Genomic DNA, 23,482 nt, shown 5'->3' on the forward strand with positions numbered 1-23,482 from the left:
TCGCTCTGATTGTTTAGAAATACACAATCGCTTTGAGGTCCTCTCCCCTAGCATGGAAGACGAAGAGCAGACTCCATTTGAGGATCTCTCCCTCATTACAGTCGATCAGGTATATGAAGACGAGCAGCAAAGTCAGTCCTCAGGGAATGTGCAGGGGACCTTGGAACGGACAGCTCATGGAAGAACCCCGACCAAACCTAAGAGGAGGCGTGTAGTGGTGATAGGGGATTCCCTACTGAGGGGAACAGAAGCAGTGATCTGTGGGCCTGACAAGATGTCTCGGGAAGTGTGCTGTCTCCCCGGGGCTAAGATCCAAGATGTAACTGAATGACTGCAAGGAATCATAAAACCCACTGACAAATACCCTCTCCTCTTGGTTCATGTGGGAACCAATGACACTGCAAGCAATAGCCTCCAGAAGATCAAAAGAGACTATGAGGCTCTGGACAGGAAATTGAAGCAATTAAATGCAAAAATTGTCATCTCATCTGTCCTCCCAGTTGAACGACGTGGCCCAGGGAGAGAGGGAAAAATAGTGGAAGTGAACAGCTGGCTTCGCAAATGGTGTAAACGGGAACGGTTTCGATTCTTAGATCACGGACTGCAGTTTCTTGAAGATGGACTTCTGGCAAGCGATGGGCTGCACCTCACAACGGTTGGGAGGAATGTTTTTGCCAAAAATCTCAGAAACCTCATCAGGAGGGCTTTAAACTGACTAATGTCAGGGAGGGAGACAGTGCTCCTGAAGGTAGGAGTCTATCAATTGATGAAGATGATCATCCAAATGTCATAGACCAAATGGAGCAAACAGCACACAGACCTAGTGGTGGGAGGAAAAAATCCTTAAATAAGAGACACGGGGGAATGATTAATGGACTTCAATGTCTGTACACTAATGTGCAAAGCATGGGAAATAAACAAGATGAGCTTGAGCTCTTGGTACAGCAAACTAAATATGACATAATAGGCATCACTGAAACCTGGTGGGATAAGGCCCACGACTGGAATGTAATAATGGAGGGATACAATCTATTTCAGAGAAACAGACCAGACAAGAAAGGAGGAGGAGTGGCGTTATATGTCAGGGATGTGTATACCTGTGAAGAGATCCAAGATTTAGAACCTCAAAGCCAAAGTGAGAGCATTTGGGTCAAAATTAAGGGAGAGAAGAATAACAGTGACCTCATTGTGGGAGTTTACTATAGATCCCCAAGCCAAACGGAGGACATAGATGATGCCTTCCTGGAACAGATGGCCAAGCATGCAAAAGGAAGGGAGATAGTAGTAATGGGGGACTTCAATTACCCGGATATTTGTTGGATGTCAAACTCAGCCAAGAGCATAAGGTCAAACAGATTCCTCACTGGCCTTGCAGACAACTTCATTGTCCAGAAAGTGGGAGAAGCAACAAGAGGAACAGCCATTTTAGATCTGGTCCTAACCAATGTTGATGACCTGGTTAGTGGGGTAGAAGTGGAAGGATCATTAGGCGCGAGTGATCATGCTCTTCTGAAGTTTACTATACAGCGGAAAGGAGCAGCCAAGCATACTAGGACTCAATTTCTTGACTTTAAGAAAGCCGACTTCATAAAACTTAGGGAAGTGCTGGGTGAGATCCCATGGACAGTAATACTAAAAGGAAAGGGAGTTCATGATGGCTGGGAGTTTGTTAAGAGGGAGATAGTAAAAGCACAACTTCAGGCAATACCAATGAGACGGAAACATGGAAGGTGCCTAAAGAAGCCAGGGTGGCTATCTAAAGAACTTTTAACTGAGTTAAGATTAAAAAAGGATGTGTAATAATAATAATAATAATAATAAATTTTATTTATATCCCGCCCTCCCCAGCCAAAGCCAGGCTCAGGGCGGCTAACAACAAACAAATAATCAGACAATCAAATAATCCAACATTCTAAAACATTTCATTATAAAAATTAATTAAAATCAATTTAATGGCAACCGTTAAGCAAAGTTCTGTGCAGGTTGCCAGAGGAGGGAGTCAGGCTGGGCCCTGACCAAAGGCCTGGTGGAACAACTCTGTCTTGCAGGCCTTGCGGAAAGATGTCAGGTCCCGCAGGGCCCTAGTCTCTTGTGACAGAGCGTTCCACCAGATTGGAGCCGCAGCCGAAAAAGCCCTGGCTCTAGTTGAGGCCAGCCTAACCTCTCTGAGGCCTGGGACCTTCAGGATGTTTTTATTTGCAGACCGTAGGTTCCTCTGTGGGACATACCAGGAGAGGCGGTCCCGTAGGTACGAGGGTCCTAGGCCGTATAGGGCTTTGAAGGTTAAAACCAGCACCTTAAACCTGATCCTGTACTCCATCGGGAGCCAGTGCAGCTGGTATAGTACCGGATGAATGTGATCTCGCAGCGAAGACCCCATAAGGAGTCTCGCCACGGCATTCTGCACCCGCTGGAGTTTCTGGGTCAGTCTCAAGGGCAGCCCCACGTAGAGCGAGTTACAATAATCCAGTCTGGAGGTGACCGTCGCGTGGATCACAGTGGCTAGGTCAGGGCGAGAGAGATAAGGGGCCAACTGCTTAGCTTGGCGGAGATGAAAAAATGCCGCCTTTGTTATAGCTGTAATCTGCGCCTCCATAGAGAGGGAGGTATCGAAGATTACACCCAAACTCTTAACGGACGGTGCTGGCACTAATTGCACCCCCGCAAGAGATGGGAGTTGCCCCCCCCAATCACATATCGTCCCGTCCCAGCCAGAGGACCTCTGTCTTCGAAGGATTTAACTTCAACCGGCTTCCACGTAACCATCCAGCCACAGCTTCCAAACATCTGGTCAGTGTGTCTGGGGCCGAGTCAGGATGGCCATCCATCAACAGATAGAGTTGGGTGTCATCGGCATACTGATGGCAACCCAGCCCAAAACTCCGGACAAGCTGGGCGAGGGGGCGCATAAAGATGTTAAAAAGCATCGGGGAGAGTATCGCACCCTGAGGCACTCCACACACCAAGGAGTGGCGGGATGACAATTCCCCCCCAAGCGCCACCCTCTGTCCCCGACCGGAGAGAAACGAGCGCAGCCATTGAAGGACTGTGCCCTGGATCCCCACGTCGGCAAGGCGGTGGTCCAGGAGTTCGTGATCAACCATGTCGAAGGCTGCTGACAGGTCTAGAAGAATCAGCAGCCCCGACCCGCCTCGATCCAGCTGCCTGCGGAGATCATCTGTTAGGGCGACCAGAGCCGTCTCGGTCCCATGACCAGCGCGGAAGCCAGACTGGAATGGATCCAGAGCCGATGTTTCATCCAGAAACCTACCAAGCTGTTCAGCAACCGCTCTCTCAATCACCTTACCCAGGAATGGAAGATTCGAAACTGGGCGGTAATTGGATAGATCTAAGGGATCTAATGATGTTTTCTTTAAGAGCGGGCGCACCACTGCCTCCTTCAATTCCCCTGGAAATATCCCGGTGCCAAGGGACAAATTGATGATATCCCCCAGGGGGGCCCGCACCTCGTCTGGACACGCTCTAATCAGCCAAGACGGGCACGGGTCAAGAGGACAGGTGGTGGGCTTTCCAGCTCGGAGGAGTCTGTCCACATCGGCTGGGGATATCCGATCAAAGTGGTCCAATACTGGACCCGAGGACAGTCGAGGGGCTTCCAGTTCCTTTATTGTATCCAAATTGGCAGGGAGGTCATGGCGGAGCAACAGGACCTTCTCCGCAAAAAAGCTCGCAAATGCCTCACAGCTGTGTGTCAGATAGTTATTTAAATTTGGCTGTCCTTCAAGGGACGTTAAAGACCTAATTATACTAAATAATTGCGCCGGGCGAGAGCTAGCGGATGCAATGGAGGCCGAGAAGTAAGACTTCTTAGCGGCCTTCACCGCCATCTCATAGGTTTTCATAAAAACCCTATAAGATGTTCTTGAGGCTCCGTCACGGGCGCCCCGTGTACAAAAAATGGAAAAGGGGGGGAACCACCAAAGAGGAATTCAAACAAATAGCCAGCATGTGTAGACACAAAGTCAGAAAAGCTAAAGCACAGAATGAACTCAGGCTTGCTAGAGAGGTTAAAAGCAACAAAAAAGGCTTTTATGGGTATGTTCGTAGCAAAAGGAAGAACAAAGAAACAGTGGGGTCACTCAGAGGAGAAGATGGTGAAATGCAAACAGGGGACACAGAAAGGGCTGAACTTCTCAATGCCTTCTTTGCCTCAGTCTTCTCCGATAAAGAAAACAATGCCCGACCTGAAGAATTTGGAGCAAATGATTCAGCAGAGGAAACACAGCCCAGAATAACTAAGGAGATAGTACAAGAATACTTGGCTAGTTTAGATGTATTCAAGTCTCCAGGGCCAGATGAACTGCATCCAAGAGTATTAAAAGAACTGGCAGATGTGATCTCAGAACCACTGGCAGTCATCTTTGAGAATTCCTGGAGAACAGGCGAAGTCCCGGCAGACTGGAGGAGGGCAAATGTTGTCCCTATTTTCAAAAAGGGGGAAAGAGAGGACCCAAATAATTACCGCCCAGTCAGTCTGACATCAATACCAGGGAAGATTCTGGAGCAGATCATTAAGCAAACAGTCTGTGAGCACCTAGAAAGGAATGCTGTGATCACCAATAGTCAGCATGGATTTCTGAAAAATAAGTCATGTCAGACTAACCTGATCTCGTTTTTTGACAGAATTACAAGCCTGGTAGATGAAGGGAACACAGTGGATGTAGCCTACCTTGATTTCAGCAAGGCATTTGACAAGGTGCCCCATGATATTCTTGTAAAGAAGCTGGTAAAATGCGGTCTTGACTATGCTACCACTCAGTGGATTTGTAACTGGCTGACTGACCGAACCCAAAGGGTGCTCATCAATGGTTCCTCTTCATCCTGGAGAAGAGTGACTAGTGGGGTGCCACGGGGTTCTGTCTTGGGCCCGGTCTTATTCAACATCTTTATCAACGACTTGGATGATGGACTCAAGGGCATCCTGATCAAATTTGCAGATGACACCAAACTGGGAGGGGTGGCTAACACCCCAGAGGACAGGATCACACTTCAAAACGACCTTGACAGATTAGAGAACTGGGCCAAAACAAACAAGATGAATTTTAACAGGGAGAAATGTAAAGTATTGCACTTGGGCAAAAAAAAATGAGAGGCACAAATACAAGATGGGTGACACCTGGCTTGAGAGCAGTACATGTGAAAAGGATCTAGGAATCTTGGTTGACCACAAACTTGACATGAGCCAACAGTGTGACGCGGCAGCTAAAAAAGCCAATGCAATTCTGGGCTGCATCAATAGGAGTATAGCATCTAGATCAAGGGAAGTAATAGTGCCACTGTATTCTGCTCTGGTCAGACCTCACCTGGAGTACTGTGTCCAGTTCTGGGCACCACAGTTCAAGAAGTACACTGACAAACTGGAACGTGTCCAGAGGAGGGCATCCAAAATGGTCAAAAGCCTGGAAACGATGCGTTATGAGGAACGGCTAAGGGAGCTGGGCATGTTTAGCCTGGAGAAGAGGAGGTTAAGGGGTGATATGATAGCCATGTTCAAATATATAAAAGGATGTCACATAGAGGAGGGAGAAAGGTTGTTTTCTGCTGCTCCAGAGAAGCAGACATGGAGCAATGGATCCAAACTACAAGAAAGAAGATTCCACCTAAACATTAGGAAGAACTTCCTGACAGTAAGAACTGTTCAACAGTGGAATTTGCTGCCAAGGAGTGTGGTGGAGTCTCCTTCTTTGGAGGTCTTTAAGCAGAGGCTTGACAACCATATGTCAGGAGTGCTCTGATGGGGTTTCCTGCTTGGCAGGGGGTTGGACTCGATGGCCCTTGTGGTCTCTTCCAACTCTATGATTCTTTGAGGTGTGGTGGTTGTGCTGTGGTATGGTGGTGCTGTGGTGGAGAGTATTTGTTTGCCTTAAGGAGCAGGTACTCTGTATGGACTGTTTTTGTAAATACTTGTATATAGCTCACATTAAAAAGACTGCACTGAAAAGAAACCTGGGACTCTGAGCGTTTCTGCTAAAAATGCCGCGAGGAATTCGCGACAAGGTCGGCCACAATTCTGTGTGTCTCTGATGATCAACTCGTGCATATACAGAATTTGTAATATGCGCGTGAGATTTGGGAAACGCTGCATAGAATACATCAAAGAGATGCTGGTGCTACAGCGTCGCTGCACTTTGAAAAGCTGACAAACATGAGACTGGCACCTGATGGAGATGTGCAAGTGCATCTGACAGAGATGAAATTCTTACGTCAGCAGATGGCGCAACGCAACTTCCCTCTTCAGGAAGAGATATTCTGCTTCATGATAATTAACAGCCTTAATCGGACTTATAAAACAGTTGCAAGTCAACTGGGTTCTCTACCTGCCAGAGATCTTACGGTGGAAAGAATTTGTTCTGTGGTTCTCAATGAGAGAGATCGCCTTGCTGCAATAGATGTCGCTGACAGGGGGAGAGAAGCTTGGGGATCCAGCACCCCCGCTGCTATTGGTAGTGAAGAACAGGCTGTTGCTTTGAACGTTGTCCGTTGTTACAATTGTGGACAGACTGGGCATCTTCAGCGCAAGTGTAAGAAGCCACATCAACAGAAAGGAGCTAGAGGGAGCTCTGCAAACCTGAGGCGTCAGGCAAAAGTCGTACCAAGTCCCAGGTGAAACCAGCAAAGGCATTGCTGTTGACAAAAGCTGCATTTGCAGTGGAAAACGCTTTTGTTTTGGACACTGGAGCGACGCAACACATGACACCGCGCCGAGAACTGTTTTCTACGTTTGAGAAGCAAAGCTTCACTGTGAAACAGGCCAACGGTCAGGAGATCCAAGCGACCAGGTTTGGAACTGTTTATCTGGAGAGTCTGAACTTGACTATAAACAATGTGTATTTTGTTCCTGATTTGAAGTTCAATCTGCTGAGTGTTTCACAAATAACCAAGAAAGGACTGGTGTTCTATGATAAGGAAAGCTGCAAAATCTTCAAAGATGGAGAGCTGTATCTTTCTGCCAAAGAGAAAGATGGACTGTAGCTATTGACTTTTGATCAAAATGATTGCAAATATTGTACTGCATCTGAGTCTAACATGATTTCTTTTGCAGGTGTGATGAAGGACATCCAGAAGGTAACGAAGGTTACCAGTGCTTTTCAGCGAGTGTATGCTGATGTGATTGGTCCTCTAGCACCATCTAGAGGCAATGCAAGATACTATCTTGTGTGTGTTGATAATTTCTCTCATTATGTGTGGATATACATTTTGCAGAGTCCAAAGGAAGCCTTAACAAGGTTTAAAGAGTTTTGTGATAAGGTTAAAAATGTTCATGATGCTAACATTGGTTGTCTTTTCACAGATGAAAAGCCAGTTTTTCTTTTACAGGATTTTCAGGATTTCCTGGAAAAGCAAGGGATAAAGCATAAGGTTGCTGTTTCTGCAGGTGCATGGAACAAAAGTGTTTGTGTTACAGTGAACAAAGAATTGCAAAATGGCATGAAGGCACAATTGCTGAGTTCACATTTGCCACATGAGTTTTGGGCTGAATCTTTATCGTGTTATTGTTACACTTGGTTGAGAAAGGTTTCAAAAGGTATGGGATGTTCTTTTGAAAGGCTATTCCATAGAAAACCTTCTGTTGTCCATTTTAAGGTTTTCGGATCTCATGTGAAGACTGAAGCTCCAGGTGGAGTGAGGATTGCCAGAGGCATTTTTGTGGGTTATGAAAAGGGTCTCTACAGAGTAATTTTGTCTGAATCTGGTCAGGTGATTCTCACAAAATTTCTAGAGAGTGCTCCTGAACAGGAGAGAGTAATTGTTCACACATTTCCCACTGAGGACAATTCAGATGATGATGATGATTTTGCTGATTATAGTGGTACTGAAAGTGACACAGATAGCTCAAAGAGCTCAGTTGACACAGGCATTGAGAGGAAATCTCACACAATGGCTAGACCTTCACAGGTTAAGGTTGAACCACTGTTTACTATTGGAACTGGTTCTCCAAAGAGTCCTGAGAATGAACCAGTCAAAAAAGAGGATCAGCACCTCATACGCAGGTCTGAGAGAATCACAAAGGGCGTACCACCCAAGAGGTAGACTCAAGAGTTTGCTAACTCAGCTGTTGCATGTGTTACTGTTGTTAACAACTCAAGACAGGTTAAAGGTGTGTCCAAGTCAGAGACAAAGACACAACAGGGAGTTGCTAAGCGTAACACTACATTCCCTAGCCAAGGTAATGCAGAAGCACTCATTCCTTGGAAGTCAGACAACCAGAGAGTTACACTGGGGAAACCAGTGGCGGGTAGTTCCAAGGGTGGAACTGAAACAACAAGGGATTGTTATATGTATAACAACTGCTTGTTTTCTTCTCTGGATCAAGCTTTGTTCGCAGCTCACATTGATTCATATGGGGGAGTATGTTACGATATGGATGCAACGCAGCTGCAAACTGCTAGCTTGAAAACATCACATGATGGGAATGTTGGGACTGTCCGTGGGAAACAGTAGGACAGTCAATTCACAGGGAAATGCACCGGAATTTGCTCAGAGTGTAATCTGAGACCTTCCTCTTGCGTATGTACAGGAAGTACAGGAAGTCTTTGTCACTTGATTGCTGGAGTTTGAAGAGTACAGACACGTTTTCTGTAATGCTGAAGAGACAGAAATAAAAGCATGTAAATACATTTCTGTCTATCTCCTTTCCCTGCCGGGGGAGCAGGAGGAAGTGGGTGTGTTCTTCCCACGCTGGGAAGAATCGCCTATCGAGACCTAGCCTGGATCTTGCTGGGGAATGCAGCCAGGGAGATCAACCGGAGACCAAGCCAGGTGCCTGGGAGAGTTGCCAGTTTCTCCCTATATAGGCTTGATTTCCAACATGCTCCAGGTCTCTGATTTGAAACCTCAGGGTTTGGGATGCTCCTGACCCGGCAACCCCAGGAGTCTGGGGCCACCATAGTCTGGTATTCTGCCCAGGACCCCCCGAGCAGGGCTCATGGACAGGATCTCCCTGGAGTTGCTCCTGGCTATTCACTATTCCTGCTGGCCTGTTCCCTTGCCTCCCATTATAGCCCAGGCAGTGATGGAATAGAAAGAACAAAAAAGCTACATTTAGTACTCCAGTACTGGAATTTATTTTAGAAAGCCTCCCACTGGAACCATGAGCAGTGGCAGTTAGGTAATGTAATGGTCTTACAGCTCCCTCTCTTTAGATAGTAATTAGCGATGCAGCTGAAACTCGAAATTGTTTATTTATTTGATTTATTAGTCACCCAATACAAAAATAGCCTCTAGGCAACTCACAAACAGAACAAAAGTACAGAGTTTAAACATAGCAATCATCAATATGCTAATACAACAGCACCCTCAATACTTCCATCAGCGACAGCAACAGTAAAAACACCAGAGGAATATGGGTCATGAAAACAGGCACCTCAGCGGATGAATCAGATAGGTCTGTAAATGCCTGGATGTGCACCAGGACCATTTTAACATTGAACGAACTTTAACATTTTGGAATGCAAACAGAGATTGATTATGATTTAGTTTCCAGCCTCTGAGCATATGTAGTGTTCATGAGTAAGTATCCAGACCGGTGCATCTTTGGGCCTGCTCAGCTCACATGTCGATTCCTGTAGCTCTTTACCTTCTAAGGAACAATGCCCCATTTGCAAATGCTTTTCATATATTTTATTCATTTATTTATTCAGTTATAAGATCTCTTACCTGCTCTTCACCTAGGGCAGGTTACAACACTATAATGTGCAATAAGAAAAACAGTTAAAACAGTTGAAATGGTAAAGACAATTGAAAAAACTAGAACAGAAAGGTATTTCACTGTAACCCTTCTGTTACTTATTGCAAGCCAATCAGTTTAACAGTTTGGATCTGGAATCAGCTCTTTGGGCTGGCATTGCAATAAATAATAATAATAATAATAATAATAATAATAATAATGTCACAGAAGTTGGGTGCCTGCCCCTTTCTCTGCCGAGTGGTGACAAGATCCCAGGGGGTTGCCAGCACTCACCCAGGGTCTGTGTCCCTGTGGAGAATTGAGGCACGGTGGAGACTGTCGTAGCTTTAAGAAACATTGTTTATTCACCTACTTACACCTTCATTCGGCATGGAGGGAGTCCAGAGCTCACAGCATGGTTACCTCAAGAGGGGCTTGACCCCCACAGCTGTGCAGCCCTGGAGTCAAAGGCATCACTCCCAGCCAGCCTTCAGCCAGCCTGTCCAAGAAACCCCTTGCTACCAAACTCTTTTTTTCCTGTTTCCTCACACCCAGTTATCGTGGCCACCTTGTGAACCCAGTCCCTGTTCACACCTCGGGGCAAGGGGAAGGGCAGTGTTGGCCCTGTATTGTTTCTTAATGGCCCCAGTTCGGTCAGGTCATCTTGTATAGGCTAGCCCAGCAATTCCTCTGCAGCTGGTATCTCTTCCCTCAAAGCCAAAATAATCATAATCCTACCATTTATTAGTTTCTAGGGTTTAGCGCGCGCGCGCGCGCACACACACACACACACACACACACAAACAAACCCTGCCACTGGTAATACAGGCATATTAGAAACAGAACAGCCAATGAGAGAGTGGAATGTTCTTCTGGGACAAGTTCATTCATCCCAAATGGACACAGATGCATTACTGCAGTTGCTTACAAATGGCTAGGCTAGTCCTGCTGTATATAGGAGCCCACCTGTTCATTCTGCCAAGCAGCCTTCTCCGCATCTGCGCCAGTTTCCTACCCCAATGGCACCACTGAAAACAACAAAGGAACAGAATGGGGGAAATGTGAGCATGAAATGGGCCTCCAGTTTTATCTCATGTGCAGGGACAATGGGGAATTTGGGAGACATTGCTGTAATTTCATAATCACCAGTTATGTAGCAAATGGCTTCACCTATTACAGTATTGGCCCGAATATAAGCAACACTCCTCCCCCCCCCCCCATTCCAACCCTGAAAACTTAAAGTGTGGCTTATATTTGCAACCTTACACTGCTGGCAAAGCAGCACGGCTCCCCCCCCCCCAAGAAGCAGCCCGCCCGCCACTCCCAGGCCTCCCCCGTGCCAGATGGGGGAGGTAGTGCCGGGAGGTGGTAGTGTCAGGAGGTGGGCACGCTGGCCGCCCCCCGCCCCCCATCCAGGGTGGTAAAGCTGGGAGGTGGGCCTCACCCACTAATAAGCCTTTAATTTTAAAGGTGTGGCTTGTATTCACATCAATACGGTATTTGACACAGATAAAGGATTCAGCTATTATTCCCTAGGTACATCCAGACTCTGCCATTCCATTTGATAATATCATTAAAATGAATCCATTTAAGATGTTATTGGATTCCTCAGTGAGAGAGGAACCAAGGGTTTGAGTCCAAAGAGTCCCTTTAAGAATCAATGATTGGATGCTATTTAAAGAGAAACAAGGATCTATTCTGAGATTCATTAGTCAGGTAAAACATCTGAGCACATTACCCAGGATGCAAAAACAAAAACACCCAAAAACACCCAGTAATAAGTTGCAAATGAACCGGGCAATAAAAAGAGAAAGTCACGTACAAAACACCCAGCAAAGAAACAGCAGGAGGCTGTACCTAAACATTTGACCTCCCTTAGAGGACAACATTTTGTCCCAGTTTGCAATTGCCAGAGTTTTAGCTGAAGTGAGCTGTTCATCGTACGTAGCACTGATTTTGCCTCAATTTCACTGACTCCCAGTTGCTTTCCTGCTCCAGTGGTTGCCCTTGGGATCTAGCATCCCAGTTGCGGGAGGTATAAGCCTCTTAACAAAACACTCACCAAGAAGAGCAGGGATGACGGTACAGTGCAATCCAAGAAATATCAAGCACAGGGAAGCAGTTCAGGTCCAAAATGTGGGCAGGTAACAGCCAATCCCACAGGTAGCCCAGGCAAGGTGCAGCTCTTCTAATGGTCCATCACAAAGCCGTCTAGGAAGTTACTATTAGGAAGAATTACAGCCATTAAGATGAACGCATTGCCAAAAATGTTTTTGTTTCAGACAATACAGGCATTAAGTAATACAGTATTGTGCTGGTCCCGGGGGGGGGTGTTTACCATGCGGCGTGGTCAGTGTCCGGTCCGAGGCTGAAGCGGGGTCCAAGGCAGGGAGTCGGGCGTGGTCAGGAACTCTGGCAGAAAGCAGGACAGCGTGCCGGCAGGAACAGGTAACCAACTATGTTGCTCCCGCAACCTGGGACTGGGCAGGCTGGCCTTTATCTCCTCTGAGGCATAGGGCGGCCCCAGTCCACAGGTGACTCGCCTCTCCTAGCCTGAAGGCGAGCACTCCTCCTGCGAGAACTTAGTTCCCTCCGCCTCTCTGCCCTGAGCCTCTGCAGCTCAGGAGAGGCTGGAGGGTTACTGGACCCAGAGGCAACCTCACCTTCCCCTGACAGGGCTGGGAGAGGAGCACCTGCAGGCAATGGGTCCTCAGTCACCTCTGGAGCCAGAGCAGATTCAGCTGGTGTCTGCTCCTGAGGATCCAGCACAGGTGAGGGCCCTTCAGGTTCAAGCCCCAGCCCCGGCTGAGCCAGCCCTGGAGGCGGGTACTCCGTGCAGCCTGGGATTCCTCAGGTTCAGCCTCTGAATCCGATTCCCAGGCCATCACAAGTTTGCTTTAAAAAATGGCAAACAGATATTTCAAAATTCATATGGAAAGAAAAGAGGCCAAGGATAAAATACAAAATACTCACAGATATTAAAGATAGAGGAGGTTTCTCCCTTCCTGATTTTAAATTATATTATGAAGCTGCTTGTATTACTTGGATCCAGGATTGGATAAAATTAGAAAATACAGATTTACTAGATTTGGAAGGACATGATAACAGATTTGGATGGCATGCCTATCCGTGGTATAATAAAGGGAAAGTACACAAAGCTTTTTATAATCAGGAGATCTCTTTTAAGAGCTTGGGGAAAACATAAAGAATTGTTAGAACAAAAGACTCCATGGTGGGTCTCTCCAACAGAAGTAATTTCAATTAAAAAAATAAATAGGGGAAAAACATGGCCTACTGACAATAGAAGGGAATTTAAAGCTGAAAGAACTTGAGGAGATCAAAGAATATGTTTATGATTGGCTGCAATATCAGCAACTAAATGAGGTTTTCAAAGAAGACAAAAAGAAAGGTTTTAGCTACACTATTCTAGATTCCAAAGGAAAGACATAGAGGACAATACCAAACTTTTGAAGAAAACATATAATTTATTATTAGAATGGGAAACAAAAGATGAAGAGGTGAAAAGTGTGATGATAAAATGCGTGCAAGATATAGGACATAATATACAAATGGAAGATTGGGAAAAATTGTGGTGAGTGAATTTGAAATTTACAGATTGTATATTATTAAAAGAGAATTATATGAAAATGATGTACAGATGGTATATTACACCTGAAAAAATGGCAAAAATGTACAAAACAGGTTCCAACAAATGTTGGAAGTGTAAAGAAAAGGAAGGCACTTTTTTCCTTATGTGGTGGACTTGCAAACTGATTAAAAATTATTGGAATATGATTTATAATGAAATCAAAAATGTTTAAATTGACTTTTATTACAAGACCAGAAGCTTTTTTACTAGGCATTTTGGGTCAAGAACTACCAACAGAAAAGAAGAAACTATTTATGTATGCTATGACTGCGACTAGGATGCTACTAGCCCAAAGATGGAAAAGCAAAGAAATACCAACTAAGGAAGAATGGATACAAAAACTGATGGAATATGCTGAAATGGCGAAACTAACAGAGAGACTCAGAGACAAAGACAATAGAGAATTTTAAAAAGATTGGGAATCATTTATGTTGTATTTACAGAAACAATGTAAAGAAATAAAAACACTTACAATCAACAAAAATAAGTATAAAAGCTATAAAGATGTCAAAATTCTAAAAAATAATAATATAATTTATACATAGAATTCATATGAAGATATAAGAAAGAAAGCAGGGGAAGCCAATATCGGGGAAAACCAGAAGAGAAAGCTGAGGGAAGTCAAAGGGGGGGGGAGGGGAAAACCAGGGGAATGCTTTGTTTCATTTTGATGATTTGATATGTTGTAAATATGATAAAAATGTAAAACTTAATAAAAATTTTGGGATTTTTTTTTAAAAGGAAGTGACTTTTTTGTTACCCATGGATTTTATCTGTGCTCCTGGTTAAAGCACACCCTCCAACATGACATTGCTCCAATCCGGGACACTATCTTCCGGGTCTGCACTCCGATATGAGTCACGTGACCTGCACAAGATCATGGGTGCAGAAAAAGTGGGGGTTTTGGCAGGCACCCAAAATGTGCATTTGGGGTACTGCACAAAATCTCAGACTGGAAAAAAAGCATGTGTTGGTGCACTGTGCGAGTTCACGGAACAGGGCGAGATCTTGGCCCAAAATTGCACAAGAGCAAGACACCCCAACTGACCGTCATGCTCTCATGGGGGAAAAATGGGATGCCCCAGTTTTTCCAGGACAGTTGACAGGCATGGTGAAAGTCCTAGTCTTTTAACTGCCCAGTTTTTGACCACCTTAAAGCTTCACTTTAATAAATAAATGTAAATTTAAATTTCCTCCCCTCCCCTATGTGTTCTTGACATATAACCAGGGGTGCCAACTTGAATAAAATATTGGGGGACAGATAAGCCCCTCCCCACATAATTGCAGGTCCCTGGTCCTGAGGTGCCCCCTCCACCCCCAGTATTCTAAAATTAATACAAGACCATTACACACAAGCAAAGAGTGGGTGGGTGGGGGCAGGAGAACAGTGGACCTAGTCTGGCCATAGTCAGTAATGGCTCTGTCCCACCAAAAGCATCTGGACGTCTAACTAGTTCAATTGATTTCAGTGGGAGATGTAGCCTAATCCTATGAGTGCTTGTTCAGAAGGAAAGCCCATTATCTGCAGTGAACCTTCCTCATAGGTAAGCATGCACAGGGTTGCAGCCTTACAAGGCAATCATAAGCCTATTAACTCAGAAGTAAACTCTATAGAAGTGAAAGGGGCTTACTCCCTAGTAAATGTGCTTAGAATTGCGGTCTTACATGTGCAGGCTGCAATCCTATTCACACTTATCTGGGAGTGAGTCCTGTTGAAACAAATGGTGGCTGCTTCTGACTGAGCATAGGAATGTGGTTGGGTGCTTAAATGTAGGTGGATCAGGGCCAGTAGCTGGATAAAGTGATAAAGTTAATACATGCATGATGAAGAACCAAAAGACACGGGCTTCTACCCAGTTCAACTCAGAGTAGACCAATTGAAAACAATGACCCTAAGTTAGTTACATTCATTATCTTCAATGGGTCTACTTTGAGTAGGGGTAATATTGACTACAACTCATGCAACTCAACCAAGTTTCAAGGAAGCCCCAGTGCCTGTTGTGGCAGAACTGGGTGCAGACACCAGCGGAGGAAGAGGAATGCAGGGGGAGCGCACCGCCCCTGGCAGTGCGATCCTGGTAGGGTGCCATCACGGCTGCCCCCCCCGCCTGCCCACGCTGGGTGCCACCCCCTGCAGGCGGCATGCCCCGCCCCCAGGACGCACGCCACCCCCAATCCGCCTGCTCTCCGCGCCCCGCCCCCACCCAGTGCCGGAGCATGAAGTTCCACCACTGGGTGCAGAGACCTCTAGAGATTGGAGACATTTTAATTTCTCCCCATTTCTCTCTCTCCTTTCAGTTTTAGGTTCAGTGTGCCACTTTGCCACATCAGTTGGCCATTAAAGGGAGGGGCAGCCAATGAATATCCATCAGCGTTTTAGTGGCTGTTTCTCTTTATATGCATATTTTTCTAAGCAATTTTGCCTAATATAACACATTTCTGTATATCTCTAATATATACATATGCACATTTCTCCTTATTAATATTTTGCCATATGTATTTTTCAATTTCAATATCAATTTATGGGGGAGGGAGGTGGAGAACTGCAGCACAACATTTGGAGACTTTGCTGCTCCTCTGCAATGCAACACTAAGGATATTTTCACATGTCACTAAAAGTGTTTTTTTCCCTTTAGATCATCTGAGTGTCTGTCAGGGGAAAATACATTCCTCCTCTGCTCCAACACTCACCCCAAAGAGTGTAGCTATTTGACACCACTTATCCTTGCTAATTTGTTTCGTTCTCTTATTTGCACTCTTCTCTTTTATTTAATGCACAAATTTCTTCCTGAAAAAAATGTGCAGGCACAGTGATGCATACAAATGGAACTGCTTCTGCTCTTGGATGAGGGAAATATGTTCTTCTAACATAGTTTAATGGCAATTTAATTCTGCCCCCTCCCAGTTGCTGATCTGTGATCTGAAATTCCAACAGAGTGGTGCCATCAGAAGCAAGGATTCCAAACAGACCTGTTTGCATTGCCCCTGCTGCTGCATAGGCCAGTTACCTGGTATTCTGGGGCACAGTCTAGCTTCTGCTACCGTGATCTGTGGAGGGCCACTGGCAGGCTTCCCTCCCTGTCTCCCTGGGAGGGACCAGCCGAGCTCTGTCCATCAGTCACTGAAGCTGCAGCTGCTCCAGTGCTTGCTTTCCTCTGCCCAACACATCCCCTTTTCCTTTTGTATCACGTCTATTGGATTGTGAGCCTTTAGGCAGGGGCTGTCTTTTAATATATGAGCAGCACTTGGAATAGATTGGGGAGTATGGGGTGTTAGGGGAGGCGTAGTACCTCTGGTGGGTAGTTTGTCCACCTTTGGTCCCCACGCTGTACTCAGCTCTCACCTGTGGCTCCTAGAAGCTGTCAGCAGGCGACAGCAACCACCCCTTTGGTACTTCTTTGACTTGCTGATTAAACCAGGTGAGGGTAGCCAATGGGCCTCAATATTACCTTGGTCAGTTTATTTTTTTAAAATATACTTGAATACTCCAAATCCATAAATAGAATTAAAAAGTCAAAACAATGCACAACAAATGTATATACAATAAAAGTCAAATAGGAAGCAAAATCACAGATCACTGGCTAATTATAATATCAACCCCTCCTTTTAACTGTCTGCATAGGTTTGGCAGTGCAGAAAGCATTTTCAGAGAATGTTTAATGTTAATACGAAAGAGGCCTGCCCCACAGGACGGGGGCAATAACACGGAAGGCTCCGTTTCATGACATCAGGCGAGCCTCACCAACTCAGGGAACTACTCCTATAGAGGATCTCGGTGCACAAGTGGGGGCACCAGGGGTCAGGCCATCCCTGAGGCACCCTGCCCCTGGGTTGCTTTGAGGATTCATATAAGAACCTGGAACCTGTCTCAGTAGCCAATGGGCAGCTGTTTTTACAAGGGCGGCACACATTGCCGGCTATCAACCTGCACCAGCAGTATAGCAGCCACAGTCTTCACAAGCTGGAGCTTCCAGACCAGGCGCAAGGGCAGCTCCATAGAGAGGGCATGGCAGTAATCCAGGCTCAAGATGGGCTTGCAGCGGTCAGACTATCCATGTCCAGGCATGGTCATGGCTGGTGGACCAGAAGAAGTTAGCAGAAGGCACTGCTACCCCAGGAGACACTGGAGCCTCTAGGACCCCTGTCCTCAGGGGCAGAGGAAGTGGGTGCAGTGGGTGCAGGCTGCCCCAGGTGTCACCACTGGGGGGGTGACAAAATGTCCGGCAGCACTCACCATGGGGCCTGCAATGCCCCCCCCCCCACGCTGCCCCAAATGGTCCGCCCACCGCCTCCACCTCAGCTGTAGGGCAGCTGAGTGGGAGGAGGCAGGCAGACTCCTCAGAGGCCCCATGGAGCATCCTGCCCCACCTTGCCCCGCCCCCACGGGTGACTGGCCCCGCCCCTGGGCACAGGGCACGTGCGCCACCCCAGGTGCCCAATCAGCTTGCTCCACCATTGCCTGTCCTCTCATTTCATTGCCACATTGTTGTGGTAGGACTTTGCAAGCGAAACTTGACAATGATCATTATAGCAGCAAGCTATGGGGGTGTTTCCTGCCCCCAAGTCCCTCAGATTTCTTTTCAGCTGGGGAGGGGGTGTGGCTGAAAAGATGTAGAAGTTTGTTCTGCAGCTCAGATGAGATGCAAATTTCCAGGCTTTGTGCCTTCCCCTTCTTAGAAGTCCCCAGGCTCTTGCAAAGACCTCCATGTGAGAATGTGCCTTTTCCTCTAGAAGAGCAAAGAATGCTGCAGGGCAAAGTTTTAATTAACAAGAGGGCAAAGCCAGTCCCGGAAGCATAAAACCTAATGCTGTTTGAGGCAAAGTAAATGACTTCACTCAAAATGCAAAATTTGCACTTTTCTTTGAACTGAATAACTCAACCGCTAATAGCACAACCTAGAACCACAGGCCAGTACAATTCTCCCATATACAGTACTTTCAGCAATAGGACCTGGTGCATGCACCCATTTCATTTCTCTGGGCCTTTGCCTACTCTCCAGCTCTCCCAATTTGACAGAGACCATTTCAGTTTCCTGGGTGGTGTGATCTGGATAAATCACTCTCTTTACTTTGCCTTTTAGGAAAGACAAGTGTGACCTACAACAAACTGTTTTGAAAGGGGGTGGCTTTTACTTCTGCAAATATTAATGTCTCCCTCTTGTTTCTCAGTGGCTCTGTTTTGGCTCAGTCGTCAGCACTCACCACCCGAGATTGAGGGAGTTTGACAATACATTAAAACATTATGGTTGATGTAGGCTTCAGTTTTCTGGCATTAGGACCCTTTCATTTTGGCTGCTAAAAGTTAAAATCTCTTTGAGTTTTGGGGCTCTGGTGCATCTTGACTTGCATGCCTGGGCTCAGTGGCAGAACATCTGCCCTGGTTGCGGAAGGTGCCAGCTTCAACCTCAAGGTGGGGGTGGAGAACTGCTGCCAGTTAGTGGTGAGTGAGATGGGCCAATGGTGGAAGAAGGAAGCTTCTGGTGTTCCAAAGTGTGCAATGTGTGCACAGAAAACAAAAACAGGATTCAAGATGACCTTAACAGGTTGGAGAAAGGGGCCCCAAAGAACAAAATGAATTTCAGTAGGGACTATGGTAAGGTTCTGCAGTTAGGCAGAAATGATCAGATGCACAAATACAGGGTGGGGGACACCTGACTTAACAGGAGCGCACGTGAAAAGGATCCAGGGGTCTTAATAGGCCACAAGCCTAACATGAGTCAACCATGCGATGTAGCAGAAGAAAAAGCTAATACGGTTCTAGGCTGCATCGACAAAAGTATAGTGCCCATCTTCAATTATTTGAAGGGCTTTTCACATAGAAGGGAGAGCAAACATGTTTTCTAGCGCTCAAGCCAACTGATTCAAATTAACAAGAAAGGAGATTCCAACAAAAATGAATTTGGATGGTAAGAGCCAGTGCCGGATTTACGTATAGGTAAACTAAATAAGCTATAGATTAGGGCAGAGGCGTACCAATGAGGGGGCGGTCCGCTCCGGGTGCCATCCTGAAGGAGGGGTGACATTTTGGCAGGGGGCCCTGCCTGCGACCCCCAAGCCCATGAGTGGTAAAGCTTTGGCTTGCTGTAAGTGGCTCCTGCTTTGTCACTTTACAGCGAGGGACTTTACAGGAGGGAGGGAGGGGCTGGGGACAGACGGGAGCCATGGCTCCATGCCCCTCCTTCCCTCCCCAGATTTCTGTAAGCGGCTTCCACTTTGCCGCTTGCCAGCTTCCGCTGGGGAGGGAGGAGGACAGGGGAGTCCCCAACGGTCAGCCTTGACTGGCTGGTCCCCAACTGGGCGCTCCAGCCGAGCTCCCTGGCTTGTGCAAAGCTGCTCCCCTGTCTCTCCCAGCCTCCAAAGCCCAGCAACATGCAACACACAAACACAAAGAGGAGCAAAGCTCCCCAGGCCCCTCCTCAGAAGAACACATTTGCTGCGGATTGGCGCCTCAGGGCTTCTCTCCCTGTACCCCCCAAGTAGCCCATTCTCTTACATTCCCTACTGTTGCTTTAAATCGCAACTGACTTCGTGTCAGCATCCCCAAGCCCTTACTCCACCTCTCTTTCCCCTACTGTTTTGACCCTTTCCCTCGCTCAAATTCATGGAGCACTAAGGGGGCTTTTCTCCATGTGTTTTGTTCTTTGCCTCCCTCGCTGTTTGTGGAGGGGGGGCTCCTTTCTTATTTCTTTCTTTGTGTTTGAACTAGCGGGAGAGCAGGCTAGGAGCTTTTCATTGGCAGTATCACTTGCATTGCAAGCCTTGCATAAGTTATTCTCGCTGCTGCTGCAGCCATCCACAATTCCCTCAATGCTCCCATTGAGTCGCTGGTGCAGGCAATGTGCCACGTCCCCCGCTCCGGGTGGCAAAGCCCCTAGCTCCACCACTGGTTTAGGGCCCCACTCTCTTGGGGGCCCCCAAAAAATGTAAAGGCAAAAAAACTGGATGTACATTTCCAAAGTATAAGATAAAAAAACAAATAAAATAAAACCGACATACAGCAACAGTGTTTTGTGTTGTGTGGGCTCCTATGATGTAAGTAATTTAAGAAATTCAACACAAAAAACAGTGACAAAGGACAGCTGGACATATAAAGGTCCCCGTTACCTTCTGTAGCTTGGGGCTCCATCAAACCTAAATCCGGCCCTGATAAGAGCTTTTTGAGAGCTGATTCCTACATTGCAGGACTAGATGACTCTTGGGACTCCCTCTAATCTGATGAGTCTATGAATGCTGAGGAACCATGTAGTCAGTTTGTCATTTCACCTGTTTGCTCTTTTTGAATTGTTGGTATATTAGAGGACCAAATATGATGCACTGCGTTGGCAGGACAGGCTCAATCAGGACACCCAGCAGGGAAAGGAGAGTTGTCTGTAATACTTAATAGTGGGTAGGTGGTCTGCCAGTGATCCTGGCTGGGTACAAGTTAGGGACTTTTCTTACTAGGCAAGAATGCTTTTAGTTTCATTTGTGAAATTGTTGGAGGGTACATACTGTATTAAACACCTCCCCCCCCCCCGCTCACTCTCCTAATACACAGTGCACATTCCAGGCAAAGCTAAGCACTTTTAAGTAGAGATGGGCAAATCTTTCTATTTCAATCTCTCTTTTTCCACATCAGTTTATGGAGTTTATTTTTAGGTTCTCACGAAAATTCATCAGCATTTTGGTGTGAATTTTTCAAAATAAACACATTTTAAATGCATTTTTACCTAATATACACATTTTTGCAAGCTGCTTTCCCTAATATATATATGCAGCACTTTATGTACACTTTACCTTAAAAAAGTAATGTTTGCACATATTACTTGAGTGGAAAACTGCACCGCAAAATTCAGAGAAGTGAAGGTTTTGAATGAATGCTGTGTTTGGGGTCACATATTGAGCCAGGTAGTGTGAATTAAGTAAGTTTGCCTTTAAATGTGAACTAAACTGAACTTCTTCCCCTACCCATACTTCTATGTCCCATTGATTTCTATGGGAGTAAGTGAAACCCATGTGGAAGTCTCTCTCTCTTTTTTTTTAAATGATATTTATTGAAATTTTTTTAGAGTTACAAAAAAAAAGTAGAAAAAGAGAAAGAAAAAACAAAGAAAAAACAAACCACATCAAACAATACAAATTAATAAAAATCAAAATCAAAAAATAGCACAACACGATCAAAAGACAAAAATATACCACAAACATTTAAAAACAAATCCAATATTCTCAAATCCTTAACTGTCATTACCTTCTTTCTTTGACCTCCTCCTCCTCCCTTTTTTTGTATCCTAGTTGTTAATTGTCGCAGCAAATCCTTTCCATATTTCATAATATTCTGTCATTACATTACCTTAATCTATTTTAATCTTATCTTACTATAAAAAACCTTACAGCTTAAAACTTAAATCTTATTTTTACCAATTTCTCATAACCATAATATTCTTACATAATTCTTTAAACATTTTTGCTAAATCCAAATAATTTCGTTCCAACATTTTTCTAACATTCATCAATTTTATAAAACAATCCTAATTAAAAAAACAAAAAACAACAACAATCCAATCTTCATCCAGGGTCTCTTCCTCCTGGTCCCGGGTTTTGTCAGTCCTTTTTATCCCATCAATCTTGCGCATTAACCTGGTAATCTTATATCCGAGGCCCTTAAGTCCCTTCCATGTCCCTTCCGCGGCTCTTCTTCATATTTATAGCTGTATTTTCCTTTGTCTCCTGCTCCTTTCACTCGTGGGAACTCCAGCTTAACAGTATTTTTGACCCTTCTCGACAAATCAGCCCCTTTTCCATAGTCCACACTAAACTCCATGTGGTATTTAAGAACATGTTTCAAAGTCCCTCCAAAATTAAGAGCCCCCACAACCCCAAACATCTCACGGCCCATTGCCAGACTTGAAAAGTCCAAACATCCCTGCATAGGGGGGTCTATCCAACCCCCCATTTCCAAACCAAACCAAACTTTATCTTTCCAAATCTGGCTTTTTCCAAGTTCATTTGTCAAATCCAAGAACTCATGTTCCTGCTGGGCCACAGCTCCCTCCATCTCTGGCGCCCAAGATTCAGTAACATCCTCTTCCCCCATCTGTTCTGTCAGGGCACACTCCTGATTTAATTCCTGGGTGGGCTCCATATAATTTCCCACTGCCTGTTCAAAATTTCTGATCGCATCAGTCATCAAGTCCGTCTTCTCATGTAGCTGTTCCAGTAGGGCACTTGTTTTACAGAGAGCACACAGCAGAGCTTCTGAATACATTGTCCTGCAAGGTCAGAAGTCTATTCCCACGATCGTAATCTGTAACAGCTGCAAGCTCCCCGATTCAGAATTGGTTACAGTTTCACAGGCTCCCTCTAGGGGAAAAACTTCTATTTGTTCTTTTCTTTTAAAGACAGATCTAACAACAAAGTTTCCTTTTTCAGATATTTTGTGAATATTTGTTCCTTTAAAATGTGAAGGGGAACAGTGGAATCACTATGTTTCTCTTCTTTTACCTATCTGTCAAAAACGTTTGTCTCTGGTCAATGAGCTTCAAAAAACGTCAGTCCTGACACCCCGCTCCAGGATCAAGACGGTGGAAAGTTACTTTGCTTTACACTCACTTCTGCAGGTTTAAACAGTCCGGAAAAAATCCCCCCTCTTCTCCAGCTTCTGAAGGGGGTTCAACAATCTTAAATGATGAAAGTTAATCCTTTACAAGCGATTTTCTGAGCTCTAGTTTGCCATGTCTTTGCTTTAATCTATCTACAAAGAAACGGAAGGCTGACTTCCTGTTTAGACCTTCCCGTTTCAGTGCCAAATTGAAGTAAACTTTTAAGTCCAATTTTCCTTTCTACTCGCAAGTCCTTATTTAGAGTCCAGTTGTCCGAAATTTAGTACTCACGGGTAATTGTTTTAAAAGCCAAATTGTCCCAGGAAAAAGGCAGCGCTCTCCGGCAACGGCTGTGCGGCTTCGCTCCACGGAAGAAGCAGTTGACTCTCAGCACCACGCCACTTCCCCCTCTTTGCTCCGGAGCCCGTTAGTGGGTTCCTTTGCGGGTTGGGGGGGCGCTAAAGGTGCCCGCCGAGTCCCATGGTCACAGGCTTCATCCGCCTGTGATTTTTGAAAGGGTCCCCGCTTCGCCGTAGCGGAAAAGACCCGTTTCCCGTGGAGCAGGTC

The 23,482-nt window shown here is 45.7% G+C and overlaps 1 protein-coding gene across 4 annotated transcripts in view; it reads left to right on the forward strand.

The window, feature by feature from the left end:
* Window positions 1–23,482, forward strand: part of ZMAT4 (zinc finger matrin-type 4) — a 237,808-nt gene that overhangs the window by 100,441 nt on the left and 113,885 nt on the right. The gene's annotated exons all lie outside the window — the stretch shown is intronic.

Source organism: Podarcis pityusensis (genome assembly GCF_964106645.2).
Source record: "Podarcis pityusensis genome assembly, chromosome: 8".
Lineage (NCBI taxonomy): Eukaryota > Metazoa > Chordata > Lepidosauria > Squamata > Lacertidae > Podarcis > Podarcis pityusensis.